Consider the following 19499-nt stretch of genomic DNA (forward strand, 5'->3'; position numbering starts at 1 on the left):
TAAGGTAACCTAGACCCAGAAAGGCAAATACAATATGAGCTCACACGTAATGGCTTTGTGGGAGCCTAGGCAGTTTGGATGCTCACCTTACTAGGCCTGGATGGAGGTGAGTGGTCCTTGGACTTCCCACAGGGCAGGGAACCCTGATTGCTCTTCGGGCTGACGAGGGAGGGGGTCTTGACTGGGGGAAGGGGGAGGGAAATGGGAGGCAGTGGCAGGGAGGAGGCAGAAATCATAAATAAATAAATAAATAAATGAATGAATGAATGAAAAAAAATCCAAAAAAAATAAAACAATATGAGCTCACTCATAAGTGGATCCTGCTACATGTAAAGCAGCCAATAAAAAGAACAATTTACAGCTCAAGAGAAGCTAGGTAACAAGCAGGGCCCTAAGAGAGATGCATGGATCACCCTGGGAAGGGGAATAGATGACATCTCCTGGGTAAACTGGAGGTGGAGGCGGTAGAAGGGAGGTGATGGGCATGAGAACATGAGGTAAAGGGGTAGTTGAGTGGGGAAGGGATGAAGAGGGAGAACAGGGAAGATGCCTTGATGGAGGAGCCACTATGGAGTCAGGGAGAAACCTGCTGCTAGGGAAATTCCGAGGAACCCACAGGATGACCCCAGCTGAGACTCCTCGCAATAGAGGAGAGGGGGAACTGGCCTTTCCCTGTAATCAGATTGGCGAATACCCAACTGTCATCATAGAACCCTCATGGAGTAACTGATGGAAGCAAATGCAGAGATCCACAGCCAAGCACTGGCAGTCCAGTCAAAGAAAGAGAGGAGGGATTATATGAACAAGGTGAGGTCAAGTTCACGATGGGGAACTCCATAGAGACAGCTGACCTGAGCTCATGAGAGCTCACAGACTAGACAGACATGGGGAGCCTGCATGGGATGAAACTAGGCCCTGTGCATATGGGCAACAGTTGTCTGTCTTTGTCTGTTTGAGGGGTCTCTGGCAGTAGAACATAAATCTAACCCTGGTATATGAGCTAGCTCTTTGGAGCTAATTCTCTATGGTAGGATGCCTTGCTCAGCCTTGATACAAGAGTGAGGGTTTTTGTCCTGACTCAACTTGATGTGCTAGGCATTGCTGACTCCCTATAAGAGGCCTTACTCTTTCTGAGGAGTGAATAGGGGTGGGTCAGAGAAAGGTAAGGGTATTGGGAGGGAGGGAAGAAGGAAGCTAGAACTGTGACTGGTATTGATATAAATCAAAATTTAAAAGAAAAAAGAAAAAATCGATTATGCTGAGCATTAAACTAAAATAATTATGTAGTAGTTGATGGTATCATCTTAAAATTTATGTCTATTAAAATGACTTCCATACACTTATTTAAACCAGAGAAGTGAATTTTGTGTTTCTTAATTAGTTAACTGACTGTTTGGTAATCTATTTTCAAGGGAAAAAAAACCAGTATTACCGTGTTATAAAGTAACTGTATTTACAGTACTTAAATTGTACAATATCATGTATTCTCTTCTGGAAAGTCATTTGTATCACTGGACACACAGTAGCATAGGCATTGAGTACAAGTTTCTGAAGACTCAGAAGGACAGTGTCATACCTCCAGTGCAATGTTGAATAAGATGAAATGATGAGGTTCATCCAGTATGTGACCACAAAGACACTCACCAGAGCCAGGATAGTCCAGGTGGCTCTTTTCTCTGGGGAGTGTCTTACAGAGAGGCTGCTTCTGTGGAGATGCAGTGATCGCCTACGATGCCAGAACAACAGAAACACCATGTATGCACTAGAGAACATCATGAGACCCACAAAAAAGACATCCCTGGAAAATGTCAAAATGAAAAACAGTCCCCTCCTGATGTGGGTACTTGGAGACATCGAGCAGTATTCATTGACCACAAGTAGATTTGTCTGGCTTGTGTTGGAATAAGCTACAGTGACCAAGATGACATTTCTACTAAAAGACAAGTTGAGGAACCAGAAAAACAAGAAAATATACATGATGTAATTTGTAAGTGTGTGTTTGGTTTTAACCACCCAGTCAGTGCTTGGGCTGATGATGGTAGCACACTCAGGAAGCAGGTGATACAGATGGAGAGGCCCCTCATCACCCTGCTCAGGTAAAACAATGCCTTGTATTTGAAGTCATTCTGTAAATTCAGTGACTCAAACATGTTTGGAGGCCAAAAGTCTAGTGCAGTGAGCAGCATCACAATATGAACAAGGGCCAAGTGACATGTGATCAGCTCCGTGGGCTTAAGTCTGCAGTCTTGAAGGACCATGAAGACATGCAGCAAAAGAAGGAAGGTGCTGGCTGAAATTCCGATGCAAATTTGAAAATAATAAATGTTCTTAATGATGACATGAGTGTATATCTTATTCATCTTCATTCTGTATCTAGAAAGAAATGTGGGGAGAGAAAGAAAGGTTAAAAAAAAGACACAATGCTACAATTAAGATGATGTGGGAATCCCCTACATATGCTACGATATGTTTTGTTTCCATTGGTTGATAAAGAAGCTGCTTAGCCTATGTCAGGCAGAACAGAGACAGGTTGGAAAACTAAACTGAATACATAGAGAGAGTAGGAGGTGTCAAAGAGATGGCATGTAGCTGCCAAAGGAGAAAGACTCCAGAATCTTACTGGTAGGCTACAGCCTTGTAGTATACATAGATCAAAAGAAATAGGTTCATTTCAGATGTAAGAGCTAGCTAGGAATATATCTAAGTCATTGGCCAAACAATGTTGTAATTAATATAGTTATTGTGTGAGTCGGTCAGGGTGGCCGAGAAACAAAAGTGAAAACTCCACTTACAAAATGGCACCCAGTTCAGGAATGTACATCAACATTAAAGAAAGCTTTTTCAAAAGGGCATCTAGACCTACAAAAACAGAAGTCAATTGGAGCTTGTTGGTCGTTGCATTGTTTTTCAGATTGGCTCTGTCTGCTGGCAGTGAACAGAGGCATGACTCCTTTAAGAGAAGGCTTCCAGACTCAGCCTTAGGAGCAAAAATTGCATGGCTTCTTTAAGAAACTACTTCATGGTCCATGCTCATAGCACAAATGTTCTGGTTCTTTTGGGAGGTCTGATTGAATGGGGTTTGTGGGCAGCATGATGAAAGTTATTTGGTGGTGGCATGAACCAACTGCTTCCCAGAGTTGGGGTGGTAAGCATGCCTCCCAGAGCTGGCAGTGAACATCTGTCATGTTGAAAAGCTGGGAAGGGTAAAACAGCAGCCGAAGAGGCCGCTCTGCTCCTAGCCATGCCTGCTCAACAGTTTACAACAGTGATCAGAAAATGACTGCAGATATACAATATGATTTAGATGAATAAGATCTCTGAATGGGTCACAGTGTTAGATAAACGTACATGGATTTAGGAGAGTGAGAAGAAAAGTCATAAATTAAAAGAGTAAAGATAATGAAATATATATTAAGGAGTGATAGGATAAAAAAGTCCCAGAAAGAAGGAAAATACATAAAGAGTCTGGATTATGTATATAATTGTGTTTTCTTTTAACTTTTTACTGTTAATGGGCTAACTGCAGAGAGACATGTGATTGTGAGGGCTGCTGAGTTAAGCCGACATAAAGGTGTCTTGACTGCAAAATGTGAGTCCAAGGACATGCTACTTTGGAAAAGAGGGTTTGCTTTTGTTTCCACAGAAGATGGGAACCTGTGAATTCCTTCCAGGATAATGTGGTTTAATGGAACAAGAGCCCCTGAAAGGTGTCTGGAACCCTAAAAATACTTTGCCCAACAAATAGCAGGAAACACTTTAGAGAAAACTATGCCCAAATTCCCAAAATGATGTTTATAAAATGATGGGGAAAGCTCTCTTAACCAATCACCTTTAAGAAGTGGAGCCTAATTAAGGCATGCCTACCTGGAACCCAGGAAGAAAAATTGGATTGGACCAGGTGTGTGCTCTTTCTGGGTGATTCCCACTGGACACAGCTGAACTCGGACTTTCCATTCTTGTGGCGTGAGTTTCCCCTTATAACAATTAAAAATATAATTGTTTATCATTAAGCTGGCCTGGATATTTCCTGAATTGAGCTAGTCTCTAGAATAAATAACTGTTTTATTACAAAAGTTTGATTATAAATGATTATAAATGATATAGAGATGAATACTTTGCGTTGGTATGGATCTTGGTCTATTGATACAAATTTAGGGTCAATTTTGTTACACTGTGTATAGGAATTTCTGCTCTAGTTTAAGGTATTGTGTTTGTGCAGGTCATTTTAAACTGTATAATTTAAAATTAAAGATTAATAGATAATTATAATAGTCAAACCTGTAGCCATATTAGTTAGGTTTTCTAGATATACAGAGGTACATTTTGGTTAGATAAACTTCAATAGCTTAAAGACCTACAGAATATGGCATTTAAAAGGTTTTAGGAACTTTACTTGACAACTAGACATGCCTGCTTCTGGCAGCACAAATTACTTCGAGAGAATGATAGGCATTGAAGAAGCTCCTTATGGAGTTTGCTAGACTTTTGGGCAAGAACCTGCTCTTGCCTGAACTGCTTGATGGTATGATGTATAAACTGGACATGCAGGGCCCACAGAAAAATGACTGCTGAACTTGCCTAAAGAAGGTGAGACAGTACTTTAGGGTCCCTGCTTCATGAAACAATCTGCCAGACATTCTGTAGAACACAGAAGAAAGTGACTGACAAACTGCCAATATATGCAAAACATTCTTTCAAATTTCTTGCTTCATGAAAAAGTCTGTCAGGTACTATGGGCCTATAGGCTGAAGATGGATGCCCCAAAGTTACAGAACAGCTTTGGGTGACTGTTTAATTAGGTAATATCTTTCTAGGGTCTCTGATGGAGTTGAAGACAAATAGTTTTCCTTAGCTACAATAAAAGATAAATTAGATATAAATCTTTAGACTCACCAAAAGTATTGAAACTGCAAGCCTTGCTTGATACCTGTTTTGTTATATGTAATTTTAGTATGTTAAAGTTGAAACCTTCCTTTTTATTTAGACAATATGGGGAGATGATGTGGGTTTCCCCTCTGTATGCTGTGAATGTCTTTTATTACCATTGGTTAATAAAGAAGCTGCTTTGGCCTATGGCAGGACAGAATAGAGCTAGGAAGGAAAACTAAACTGAATATAGAGAGAGAGTAGGCAGAGACACCATGTAGCGGCCGAAGAAGAAAGATGCTAGAATCTCCCTGGCAGGTCACAGCCTCATGATTATACATAGATTAATAGAAATTGGTTAATTTGAGATGTAAGACCTAACTAGGAATATGCTACTAGCCAAACAGTATTGTAATTAATATAGTTTTTGTGTGATTATTCAGGTCAGGGTGGCTAGGAAGCAAAAGCACAATCTGTGCTTACATTAAGATTTTTTTGAGATAATTACAGTTTTATACAATTTTCTACAATGTGTTTTGATCATATTCTCCCCCTACAAATCCTCCTTAATCCACCCATCTTCCCTACGCACCCAACTTTGTGTCATCTTTTAAGCACATAAAGTCCAATTTAAATTTTATTTAATTTATAGATATGAATAATTTGCCTGCATTTATTTCTGTGTACCACTTGTGTGCCTGGTGCCCACAGAATCTAGAAGAGGATACTGGATCCTCTGTAACTGGAGTTACAGGTGACTGTGAGTCTCTGTGTGTGTGCTGGCATTTTAACCCAGGTCCTGAGGAAGAGCAGTCAGTGCTCTCAACTGCTGAGCCATCTCTACAGCTTCCACATCAAGTCCAATTTGTACTGACCATATACTATTGAACGTTTGTGACTACACTCCTAAGAAAACTGACTCTTCCTTTCTCCACAGCTATCAGTTGCCCTAAACCCCTGTGCTGGGGATGGTCCTTTCTGCCCACCTCCCCTCTCCATTCTGGGATTTGTTTGGTTTAAATTTGAACAGGTGATGTGTCTGCTGTCATAACTTATAACTTTGAATTTAAAATGTGTTGTCTCCTGACTGTGTGCAGACGACACTGTTTCCATTTAAACGTCCACTACATCTGGCTACTACACTCTAGCTGCCTCCTCTCCCATAGGGACCCCTGCATGCATGGAGAGGAGTGTGTGATACAAATGTACCTTTTTAGGGATGAGAATTTCTTATTCCCTCACTCTCAAGACTGACCTCTTGTGCGAGTCTCTGTGTTAATCACCGTATACTGCATATAGAACAGTTGAGAGATGCATTAACCCACGGGTATAATAACAAGTCAACAGAAAATCTGTTTAATACTAGCAGTATAGCATTTATCAGAATAACAGCAGTAGAGCCCCATGAACTATCCAGCCTGAAATGGTGTCGGGTGTGAGTTTCTGCCCAATCACAGTTTCCTCAGAGATTAAAAGTTTCCATCTTTGAGGGAAGCTCCTTAAAACACTGGATGAAACAACTGGATATTTTAAGTCAGGATTTTTTTTTCTTTTCTTTTTTTTATTGATAAAAGGAGAATAAAGAAAAGAAAGAAAAAAAACAAATTTCCACCTCCTCCCAGCCTCCCATTTCCCTCCCCCTCCTCCCATTCTTCTCCCCCTCCTCCCACCCCTCTCCCTTTCCCCCCACTTTTCTCCCCCTCCCTCTCCAGTCCAAAGAGCAGTCAGGGTTCCCTGCCCTGTAGTAAGTCCTAGGTCCTCCCCCCTCCGTCCATATCTAGGAAGGTGAACATCCAAACTGGCTAGGCTCCCACCAAGCCAGTACATTGCGTTGGATCAAAACCGCGTGCCATTGTCCTTGGCGTCTCATCAGCCCTCATTGTTCGTCATGTTCAGAGAGACCAGTTTTATCCCATGCTTTTTTTGGTAACAGTCCAGCTGGCCTTGGTGAGCTCCCACTATCCTGAGTGAGGTATCCCAGACCCAAAAAGATGAACATGGGATGTACTCACTCATAATTGGTTTCTAGCCATAAATAGGGGTCACGGAGCCTACAATAGGCGAATCTAAAGAAGCTAAGTAAGAAGGTGAACCCAAGAAAAACATATAGTTATCCTCTTGGATAAGGGAAGTAGACAAAATTGCCGGGGAGAAAAGTGGGATGTTGGGGGTGGGGTGGGATGGGGGTAAGGGGAGATGGGGAGAGAAAAGGTAGAAGGAAAGGAGGGGGGACTTGGGGAAACAGGAGGATCGGGAAAAAGGAAGGTTGGATAGGGGAGCACGGAACCCCATTTCTTAGTTAAAGGACCCACTTTAGGATGGGCAGGAGACTTGACCCTAGAGGGGCTCCCAGGTGCCCAAGCTGAGGCCCCCAGTTAGTTCCTTGGGCAGCTGAGGATAGCGAACCTGAAATGACCCTATCCTAGAGCAATACTGACGAATATCATGCATATCATCCTAGAACTTTCATCTGGCGATGGATGGAGATAGAGACAGAGACCCACACTGGAACACTGGATAGAGCTCCCAAGGTCCCAAGGAGGAGCAGAAGGAGGGAGAACATGAGCAAAGAAGTCGGGACCACGAGGGGTGCACCCACCCACTGAGACAGTTAAGTCAGGATTTTTACAGAGAGGAGAAACACCAGAATATTCTAAGGGAAGCTGAAGCATTCCTTCTTGCTAGCAAACTGAAGATCGGGAAGTAAATATCTCAAAATAGCCTCAGGAACTTTCTAAAACTGGCCAAACTCTCCAGGCCCCTCCCTCCCCCAGGCTGTAGAAGCAGTAAGGACTGCTGAAACACACACTCAGAAAAGGTGATCTTCCTGAAAGAAAGTGGAGCTACCCAAACAGCCTGGAAAGAACACTTTTCTACACATGAGGTTCCCAGCTTTTGTGAGTTGTCACCCATGCTTTGGGTCATTGGTTTATTATCTAGAGTGATTAGACAGTTGTTCCTGTCTCCTTAGCAATAATGTTACACAACAACTCTATTTTGTAGATCGGGCTTTAAATCCAACCATAAACTGATTGATTACTCCAAAATCCAAAATGGTGAACCAATAAATTTCATTGTGTTTACTTACAAGCATACATGTAAGGGGTTGCTTGCAGGAGTAGTCATGACTCAAAGACAATTGCATCATCAAAAGAACAACTGTATTACCTACTTTCTCTTCTGTCAGATTAAGTGTATCAAGTGTTATGCTGAGATCCAAAACTCATCGTCATATGTGCAATTTATGACTGTCATGAGTACATATCAAAATGATTTCCTAGAAGCCTTTCCTAAGGTTCCACTTAATACAGCCATCCCTTCTATTGCCTTTGAAACACCTCAGGCCTCAGTAAGTAAAGATGATGCCCCTCATGTTTTAGCAGTATTTTTCAAATGTCTAAGTGCCTTGGACAATGTTGCTGAAAAAATGGCAGCTGCTAGGATTCAAGGCAAATTATTTTCTAAAATTATTCTGATTAATTTTTAGAGCAAACAAAATGGAAAACTAATTATAAATGATTATGCATAAGCACAGTCAGATAACACATTACAAGCCTCCACTAAGCTGAGATAAAATAATTATAACTACATAAAGAACAAATATAACGTTTCTTTGTCATTCCAAAATCTTCACTCACCTCTTTCAACCATGCATCTTTCTGTAAATGGTGTTGGAAAGGCTTGAACCGCTGGACCCTCAAATGACATCGTCTATAATGTTCACATTGTGTTGTTGCTGAAACTGGGCAAGAAAAGATGATGGTTACCATGGAGCAGAGGCAGCAGCTACCAAGCAATCATCTTATGGTTCCTCTTGGAAATTTATCTACACCTGCAGGGTCTAATAACTGATCCTTGTAAACAGTATGCACGTTCATCTAAAGGCATTGTGTGCTGAGTATCTGAATTTAAAGTTCACTTTGTGTTCTGCTCTCAACACTGAAGCATCTTGTAATTTAGAATAATATGGCCATGACCTGTGAGCAATGGGTTAAAGGCAATTTCAGAGAAGTCACCTATAGGTTTGTCATAAAGAAAAGAAAGTTAAGTATCTTTTAATATGCTAGGTAAATCAAAATATGACACACCAATTCGCATTTACTGTTGAAAGAAACAAGCAAAGATTGCTGATCTCAGGATGAAACACCACGACTCTCAGGAGATGGGTAAGGCAGATGAATTGAACCTTCTTAATTCTAGATTTCCCATAAAATGTGTGTAAATTTAATTTAAACCTAACATGTATATATATGCATATGTGCACACTGATGCATATGTATGTATATGTAATATACATATTATTCATAGGATAAAGCAGGAAGCATCCCTATTAAATAGACTAGCGAAACCATCTGTACCAGCAAGGTTTTATGTCAATATCATCCAGGAAAAAGAAATCTTAATCGAGAAAATGCCTCCATAGAATTAGCTTGTAGACAAGTCTACAAGGCACAGAGCTGCTGAAAACAGTGTTTGTGAGTGGCCACTCCCAACTCTAGTTCTGAAAAAACAAGTAGGTGGCAGAAGCGCCGGTGTAGAGACAGAACACAGAAACCCGGCACAGGATCCTGAATGCAGCCATGAAGTAGGAGTCTCTCTAAAAAGCACTCTCTCACCATCAATGCAAGCCCAGACTACTATACCCAGCCAAGCTTTCGTTCACTATAAATGGAGAAAATAAAATTTTCCAGGATAAAAACAAATTGAAACAATACATAGTCACAAATCCAGCCTTACAGAAAGTAATAGAAAGAAAATCACAAACCAAGGAGTCCAACAATGACCACAATAACTCATACATATAGAGACTCCTCACCAATACAACTCAAAGAAGGGAAACACACAAACTCTACTACTAAAAAAGTGACTGGAGTTAACAACCACTGGTCATTAATATCACTTAATGTCAATGGACTCAACTCACCTATAAAAAGGCACAGGCTAAGAGATTGGATACGAAAACAGGATCCAACATTCTGCTGTTTACAGGAAACACACCTCAACCACAAAGACGGGCACCTACTCAGAGTAAAGGGATGGGAAAAGGTTTATCAAGCAAATGGACCTAAGAAACAAGCAGGTGTGGCCATACTAATTTCTAACAAAGTTGACTTCAAACTTAAATTAATCAGAAGAGATGGAGAGGGACATTTTATACTCATAACAGAAACAATTAATCAGGGTGAAGTCTCAACCCTGAATATCTATGCCCCTAATATAAAAGCACCCACGTACATAAAAGAAACATTACTAAAACTCAAGGCTGCTATCAAACCGCACACACTAATAGTAAGAGACTTCAACACTCCTCTCTCACCAATAGACAGGTAAATCAGACAGAAACATGATTTCTGTCTGATAGAGAAATGAGAGAATTAATGGAGGCAATGAATCAATTGGACTGAACAGACATCTATAGAATATTCCACCCAAATAGGAAAGAATATACCTTCTTTCTGCAGCTCATGGAACCTTCTCGAAAATTGACCACATACTCGGTAACAAAGCAAACTTCCACAATTACAAAAAAAATATTCGTAACCTCCTGTGTCTTATCAGATAACCATGGATTAAAGTTAGAATTCAACAACAATGCTACCCCCAGAAAGCCTACAAACTCATGGAAACTGAACAGCCAACTACTGAACCACACCTGGATCAAGGTAGAAATAAAGAAAGAAATTAAAGTCTTCCTTGAATTCAATGAAAATAAAGAAACAACATACTCAAACTTATGGGACACTATGGAAGCAGTCCTAAGAGGAAAGTTCATAGCACTAAGTGCCCACCTAAAGAAAACAGAGAAAGCACACATTGGAGACTTAACAGCCCACCTGAAAGCTCTAGAAAAAAAAAGAAGCAGACTCACCTAGGAGGAGTAGAAGACTGGAAATAATCAAACTGAGGGCTGAAATCAACAACATAGAAACACAGAAAACAATACAAAGAATCAATGAAACCAAAAGCTGGTTCCTGGAGAAAATCAACAAGATTGATAAACCCCTATCCAAACTAATCAAACGACAGAGAGAGAACACACAAATAAATAAGATCAGAAATGAAAAGGGGGACATACCACAGACACAGAGGAAATTCAGAGAATCATTAGATCTTACTACAAAAGCCTGTATGCCACAACATTGGAGAATGTAAAAGAAATGGACACTTTTTTAGATAAATACCATATACCAAAGTTAAACCAGGACCAGGTGACAATCTAAATATACCTGTTAGTCGCGAAGAATTAGAAGCTGTTATCAAAAACCTCCCTACCAAAAAAAGCCCAGGACCAGATGGTTTCAATGCAGAATTCTAACAGAACTTCCAAGAAGAACTAATACCTATACTCCTTAATGTATTTCACAATATAGAAACAGAAGAGTCATTGCCAAATTCCTTTTATGAAGCTACAGTTACCCTGATACCAAAACCACACAAAGACTTAACCAAGAAAGAGAATTACAGACCTATCTCACTCATGAATATCAACCAAAAAATCCTCAACAAAATACTGGCAAACTGAATCCAAGAACACATTAGAAAAATTATCCATCATGAACAAGTAGGCTTCATCCCAGAGATGCAGGGCTGGTTCAACATACGCAAATCTATCAATGTAATCCACCGTATAAATAAACTGAAAGAAAAAAACCATATGATCATTTCATTAGATGCTGAAAAAGCATTCGACAAAATTCAACACCCCTTTATGATAAAGGTCCTGGAGAGAATAGGGATACAAGGGTCCTACCTAAATATAATAAAAGCTATTTACAGCAAGCCAACAGCTAACATTAGATTAAACGGAGAAAAACTCAAAGCCATCCCACTAAAATCAGAAACACGACAAGGATGTCCACTCTCTCCATACCTCTTCAATATAGTGCTTGAAGTTCTAGCAATAGCAATAAGACAACATAAGGAGATCAAGGGGATTCGTATTTGAAAGGAAGAAGTTAAGCTTTCGTTATTTGCAGATGATATGATAATATACATAAGTGACCCCAAAAATTCTACCAAAGAACTCCTACAACTGATAAACACCTTTAGTAATGTGGCAGGATACAAGATCAACTCCAAAAAATCAATGGCCTTCCTATACACTAAGGATAAGGAAACAGAGAGGGAAATCAGAGAAGCATCATCTTTCACGATAGCCACAAATAACATAAAATATCTTGGGGTAACTCTGACCAAGGATGTGAAAGATCTATTTGACAAGAACTTTAAGTCTTTGAAGAGAGAAATTGAAGAGGACACCAGAAAATGGAAGGATCTCCCTTGCTCTTGGATTGGGAGGATCAACATAGTAAAAATGGCAATTTTACCAAAAGCAATCTATAGATTCAATGCAATCTCCATCAAAATCCCTTCAAAATTCTTGACAGATCTGGAGAAGACAATAATCAACTTTATATGGAAAAACAAAAAACCCAGGATAGCCAAAACAATCTTATACAACAAAGGATTGTCTGGATGCATTACCATCCCTGACTTCAAACTCTACTACAGAGCTACTGTATTGAAAACAGCTTGATATTGGCATAAAAACAGAGAAGTTGAACAATAGAATCGAATAGAAAACCCTGACATTAACCCACAAACCTATGAACACCTGATTTTCGATAAAGGAGCTAAAAGTATACAATGGAAAAAAGAGGGCATCTTCAACAAATGTGCTGGCAAAACTGGATGTCAACCTGTAGAAGAATGAAAATAGATCCATATCTATCACCATGCACAAAACTCAAGTCCAAATGGATTAAAGAACTCAATATCAGTCCGAACACACTGAACCTGATAGAAGAGAAAGTGGGAAGTACTCTACAACACATGGGCACAGGAGACCATTTCCTACGTATGACCCCAGCAGCACAGACATTAAGGACCTCATTGAATAAATGGGACCTCCTGAGAATGAGAAGCTTCTGTAAAGCAAAGGACACTGTCACTAAGACACAAAGGCAACCCACTGACTGGGAGAAGATCTTCACCAACCCCGCAACTGACAAAGGTCTGATCTCCAAAATATATAAAGATCTCAAGAAACTAGACCGTAAAAGGCTAATCAACCCAATTATAAAATGGGGCACTGAGCTGAACAGAGATTTCTCAACAGAAGAAGTTCAAATGGCCAAAAGACACTTAAGGTCATGCTCAACTTCCTTAGCGATCAGGGAAATGCAAATCAAGACAACTTTAAGATACCATCTTACACCTGTCTGAATGGCTAAAATAAAAAACACCAATGATAGCCTTTGCTGGAGAGGTTGGGGAGAAAGGGGTACACTCATCCATTGCTGGTGGGAATGCAAACTTGTGCAACCACTTTGGAAAGCAGTGTGGCGGTTTCTCAGGAAATTCGGGATCAACTTACCCCTGGACCCAGCAATACCACACTTGGGAATATACCCAAGAGAGGCCTTATCATACAACAAAAGTATATGCTCAACTATGTTCATAGCAGCATTGTTTGTAATAGCCAGAACCTGGAAACAACCTAGATGCCCTTCAATGGAAGAATGGATGAAGAAAGTATGGAATATATACATATTAGAGTATTACTCAGCAGTAAAAAACAAGGACTTCTTGAATTTTGCATACAAATGGATGGAAATAGAAAACACTATCCTGAGTCAGGTAAGCCAGACCCAAAAAGAGGAACATGGGATGTACTCACTCATATTTGGTTTTTAGCCATAAATAAAGGACATTGAGCTTATAATTTGCTATCCTAGAGAAGCTAAATAAGAAGGTGAATCCAAAGACAAACATATAGGCATCCTCCTGAATATTAACCTTCATCAGGCGATGAAAGGAGACAGAGACCCACATTGGAGTACCGGACATAAATCTCAATGTCCAAATCAGGAGCAGAAGGAGAGAGAGCATGAACAAGGAACTCAGGACCGCAAGTGGTGCACCCACACACTGAGGCAATGGGGATGTTCTATTGGGAACTCACCAAGGCCAGCTGGCCTGGGGCTGAAAAAGCCTGGGAAAAAACTGGACTCTCTGAATATAGCGGACAAGGAGGACTACTGAGAACTCAAGAACAATGGCAATGGGTTTCTGATCCTACTGCACGTACTGCGTTTGTGGGAGCCTAGGCAGTTTGGATGCTCAACTTACTAGACCTGGATGGAGGTGGGGGTTCCTTGGACTTCCCACAGGGCAGGGAACCCTGATTGCTCTTCGGGCTGATGGGGGGGACCTAATTGGGGGAGGAGGAGGGAAATGGGAGGCGGTAGGGGGGAAGAGACAGAAATCTTTAATAAATAAATAAATTTAAAAAAATAAAAAATAGGGGCTGGAGAGATGGCTCAGAGGTTAAGAGCACTGACTGCTCTTCCAGGGGTCCTGAGTTCAATTCCCAGCAACCACATGGTGGCTCACATCCATCTGTAATGAGATCTGGTGCCCTCTTCTGGCCTGCAGGCATAGAGGCTGAACACAGTGTACATAATAAATAAATTTAAAAAATAAATAAAAAATAAATAAAATAAAATTACACAGTAAATAAATAAATAAAAAGTATATTGGTTGATTTAATTCCATAGTTTTTTCTACTATCAAATGGTTCTACAGAGCTGTTGTTCCTTTCTCTTTTGCATTTAGAAAATTCAAAGTTAATAAAGCATTATACAATATATTTCTTTGGGCCTTTATTATCTCTTTCTATTTATTTAACATATCCTTCAGGGTTCAATTTGATCTTTCTATAACTGCCTTCCATGTAGGATTGTGTGATATAACTGTGATATGCTTTCTATTATAATAAGAAAAAAACCCGTTTCATTTTTTATAGACATATGCTGGAGCTTTGTCTGTCATTATTGTACAGGTATACCCATGAAGCCCATAACTTCTGGTAAATGTGTGTTTACTGAATCAGTCTTTTCCAAACTCAAAGCAGTTTTTGTCCATTGAAAACCTGAATAGGTATCAATGGTGTGTTGTACAGATTTTAGTTTTTCAAATTCTACAAAATGTAACACATCCATTTGTCTGATTTTATTCCTTTGAATATTCTTTGGGTTACTTTCTGCAGTTAGTGGTGTTTGCTTGTGTAAAGAACAAGTAGCATTTTTCCTTATAGTTTCCTTGACTAGGTACCACGTGATAGAAAAGTCTTTATTTTTAAAACCTTTGCTATTGGCATGATGTTTTTATGAAATTCTGAGTCTTTCAGCACATTTGTAATCAATAATTGATCTATTTTCCCATTACCTTGTGCTAGAAGATTTGGCAAACCTGTATGAGATTGGATGTGTGTTTTGTATAGGATGATTCCTATTCCTGATTATATTATGTAACTGAATGATTAATAAAGTCAATTCTGTATCATCTGAAATAAATTCAGTGATTTCAATGTGCAAAACAACTCTTTCTGCATACTGTGAACTGGTAACCTTGGTGAGAGGTTCTTTAAAATCCCCTAGTAGCATGAGACTAGCATATAATTCTGACTTTTGGACAGAATCATAAAAGCTTTGATCCACTTTATTTAAATTTTATGATTTGCAAGCTGCCTTTACTGATTTATTTCCATAAGTATAGAATGCAGGGGCTCCATTTATTGGTGTTTCCTTCACAACCTTGAGATGAATCCAGCTAGTTCTCTTTATAAGTTGAATTCTCTTGTTTTCAGAATAGTGGTGGAGACACAGAACTGGCTTAGAGTGCAGGCTCCTCCTGGGACAGATGAGATGAAGTTGGGAAATGGTTGCTTGGCAAACCAAGCATAGATGAAAGCAAACTTTCTCTGCCCATTTCTCAAATGTTTTGTCAAAATCTGTACCCTGGATGAGGAAGTGGCCTTTGAGCTCAGTTCTTTATGCTCTACCAGTTACTAAGGAGTGCTTTGCTTCTGTATACTTTTTGCCTTGTTTCTATGTACTTTTTTCATTTTTATTACTGTTATTAATTGAGGTAATTTTCTTACAAGGTGAGACAAGAGTTTCTCATGATCATGTACATGAGTAAAGGGGGGTTTAAGAGTTGAAGTAATGTTTTTTATTCTGTATAAAAAGCCATACAAAATAAAGCATGTAATGCAGTTGTTCACAATCTGTATCCCCTGTGTCCTGATTTGCACGAGACCCTTACTCAGGGACCCAAACGCACTAGACATTGACAGATAACTGCTGTTAATCTCTCTCAAAAAATTACTACAAGTTTTTTGCCAGGCTTCACTTTCTTCCCATAGTTTGTCAATTTCAATATTAGTGATTGGTACTACATTTTCTCTTTGTTCTATTACCATTAATTGGTAAAGCTTCAATTTTCTTTTTAGAATTAACTCAAAAACTTTTCCACACAAGTTTTAATTTTTTACATAATTTATGAAGTGAAAAGGATCCTTTCTATTATAATATCTTCCCTCTGCATTAAAATTCCTGTAGGGAAATGTTAGGAGGGGAATGTGACCAGAAGGCACTTAAGATTTGGATTCACATGATTCACATGTGCATTCTGTAATTTCTCTTCTATCAAAGCCAATTCTCTATCAGTTTTAGCTGAGAGTTTCCTGGGACTATTTAAGTCCTTGCCACCATCTAAGGTTTTGTTTAAATTAATCAATTAATCAGGTTTTATCCCAAAAGTGGGCCATAGGAAATGGCTTTTAACAATAGTTGAAAGTCATTAAGAGTCTGCAATTGATTTCTCATAATTTGCACCTTCTGGGGTCTAATTTTTTTGTACATCTATTTTATAGCCCAAATAATCCATATAATTTCCTCTTTGTATTTTTTAGGAGAAACTATAATCCCCAACAAGGCAAAACTTTCTTTATTTCTTCAAACATTGACATTCTTCAAATATTGACATTTAAATGAGTTAATAAAATGTTATTCATATAGCGGTAAACTATAGATTGCCAAAATTGTTTGTGTATCATTTCCAATGGATGATGTACAAAACATAGGCACAGGTTAGGGCTATTTAACATTAACTGTGTGAGAATCTTCCATTGATATCTGTTAACAGGCTGAGAATTATTATAAGCAGACAACATGAAAGCAAATTTTTCTGTCTTTGTCTTATAAAACAATCTTTTAAATCAATAATAAGAGACAATCCTTTAGGCAATAGAGAAGGCAAAGGAATGCCAGACTGTAGAGAGACCATTAGCTTATTAACAGCTCTTAGATCTGCTAACATTCACCATTTTCCAGATTTTTTTAATAACAAACACAGGAGAATTCCAAGGGCTGGTTGATTCTTGAATATGCTGAGCATTTAGCTGCTCTTCTATGAGCTGTTCTAAAGCCTGAAGCATCTCTATTGTTTTTTTTTTGACATTTGTTTTTTTATTATTATTGTTGTTGTTTAGACAGGGTTTCTTTGTGTAGCATTGGCAGTCCTGGAACTCACTCTGTAGACCAGGCTGGACTCAAACTCACAGAGATCCACCTGCCTCTGCCTCCTGATTACTGGGATTAAGTGTGTGCAACATCTGGCCTCTTAATGAGCAAAAAAATTATTCACTAATTCTTTACATAAAGAAAACTTACATATCACCATAAGTTAATGAAACTGTTACTGCTTTAAATCTAAAAATATAACTAAAATCATGACTAATTTTTCACAGTGTCCACATTTAGTGTTGCCAGTTATCAAACGACTGATTTCCATTAGGACTGTAAAACACATACCTAAGGACAATGACTCCCAGGTATTAGTTCTCTCTTTAGCCTCATTAACTCATTTCATCTTTCAATTGGCAGAGGAAGAGGTAACAACACATGAGCTGTTAGATATCAAGAGTTATGATATCCTGAGTTACAACTATCTGTCTAGCACAATCGGACCATTTCCTTTTCAAACAACAATCACAATTTAAAGAATGACATGGTTGAGAAATAGTTAGAAAGATATTTTCTAGGCAAAGCTGAAATCATTCTCCAGAGATGTTATGTCCACTTTTTGCTGGAGTAGGATGTCCTTCTGTCTATGTGTTACTTTTACCATTTTACTGTAATTATGTCCACTGACATTACACAAAAATTAATCAATTGCTTTTACTATGTGACTAGAAAATATGAATTCTACTGCCTCCATAAAGAATCAATAATTATTCTTGAAATAATTAAAGTCACTGGTAAAGTCAGTAACAATTGATAATTTTTATATTTATGACTAATCTATCATAAACAAAGGCCAATCTGAAAAACACAATTCTAGAAAAAGTACAGTCATGTTAAGAATAGATATGGAAGTACAAGGACCTCAGAGGCTATGCTAGACCTAACAGAAGAAACACAAAATTGATTTTAAACTGTGGGTTTATACAAATAAATAAAACTCTTCCCATCTTGTACATATGCTTAAAATTTCTTACACAAATATAAAAATGCTCATTTCCTTTACAAACTTTCTAGAAAAAAGAATGAAAAGAATTTATTATCAGCTCCCAAGTTTTAGGCTTATCTTTTTCTACCCTTATCAATTTTCTGACATTTTAAACCTAAGGAGGAAAATCTTTTTTGGTAAATGAAGCAGGCCAGTTAGTCTCTCAATGAATGTCCTAAAGAACTCTGCGAGGCTACATATATCCCACGTTGCTTTTAGCTTTCCATCTCTTCTTTGCTTCAAACCCCCACGCCAGTTTCTTCTTCTTTCGAGCAGCCTGTGAGTTTTCAGCCTCCTTTTTGGCTTTAACAAACTTGTGGCAGGCAATTGCTTTGGCAATTTTTACAACCAGCTCTCGAGTAGCTAGCTGGTTGCTGAGCTCTTCAGCCTTCTCAACATCCCATTCCTCCACAGCCTGGTCTATCCTCTTTTCAAGGCCTGATTTCTAGATTTTTTTCTGTTTAACCGGCGGTTCAAATCTATCATTGGCTCCAAAGTACTGAGTAAGCTCCTTCCACTGTGTTTCACTCGAGGACTGTGAGATTCTTTTTCATTCTTTGATTTGCCTTTTTTGGAGCGTTTTCTTTTTTTCTGTCTGAACCGCGATGTTGAATTTTTCTGTTCAGAATGTCTTTCGTGAAATCTGTTCCACATGTTCAAGGGAGTTCCAGAAGGACACTTCTCATATGCATTTGCATCAGCCTCTGTTTCCGGTTTTGGCTTGCCTGCTGGGAAATCTGACATCCTTGGCTTGCTACTGCTGTCAGTCTTTCCATCTTCCTGTAAATTAAATTCTCTAAGTTCTGGATTCTCTAGTGTGGCTTCATCTTCAGAATCTGACTCAATATCGCTTTCATTTAGCCCAGGAGGTAACAGCCCACTCCACATCTTTTCTTTGGCCGGGAAGCAGGGGCTCCCCAGCCATCTTAGAACCCCAGCAACATCTTGCCTTATCCGCGTCTCTATTGTTAAAGGCCATTGAGCAAATCATGCAGATTTGTTGGTGTCTTTGGAAGATTGGCAGTTTTTGTGCAGTGTTCTTGTACCTGAATGGTCAATGATTGTTCTTTATAAAATCTTCTGATATTTTACTCAGAGATACAGGTTAATAGATAGTCATCTATAATAGTCAAACTTGTAGTCATGTTAGTTAAGATTCCTAGATGTACAGAAATATATTTCAGATAGATACAGATTCTTAAATCTTTCAAAGACTTTCAGTATATGACATTTAAAATGTTTAAGAACTTAAGACTTTTCATGACAATGAGACACAT

The 19499-nt window shown here is 38.9% G+C and overlaps 1 pseudogene; it reads right to left on the reverse strand.

The window, feature by feature from the left end:
- Window positions 1-18415: 18415 nt before the first annotated feature.
- LOC142839905 (protein FAM204A pseudogene) lies at window positions 18416-19142 on the reverse strand (annotated as a pseudogene).
- Between the last annotated feature and the right edge of the window lie 357 nt (window positions 19143-19499).

The sequence above is a fragment of the Microtus pennsylvanicus genome, chromosome 1 (genome assembly GCF_037038515.1).
Source record: "Microtus pennsylvanicus isolate mMicPen1 chromosome 1, mMicPen1.hap1, whole genome shotgun sequence".
Lineage (NCBI taxonomy): Eukaryota > Metazoa > Chordata > Mammalia > Rodentia > Cricetidae > Microtus > Microtus pennsylvanicus.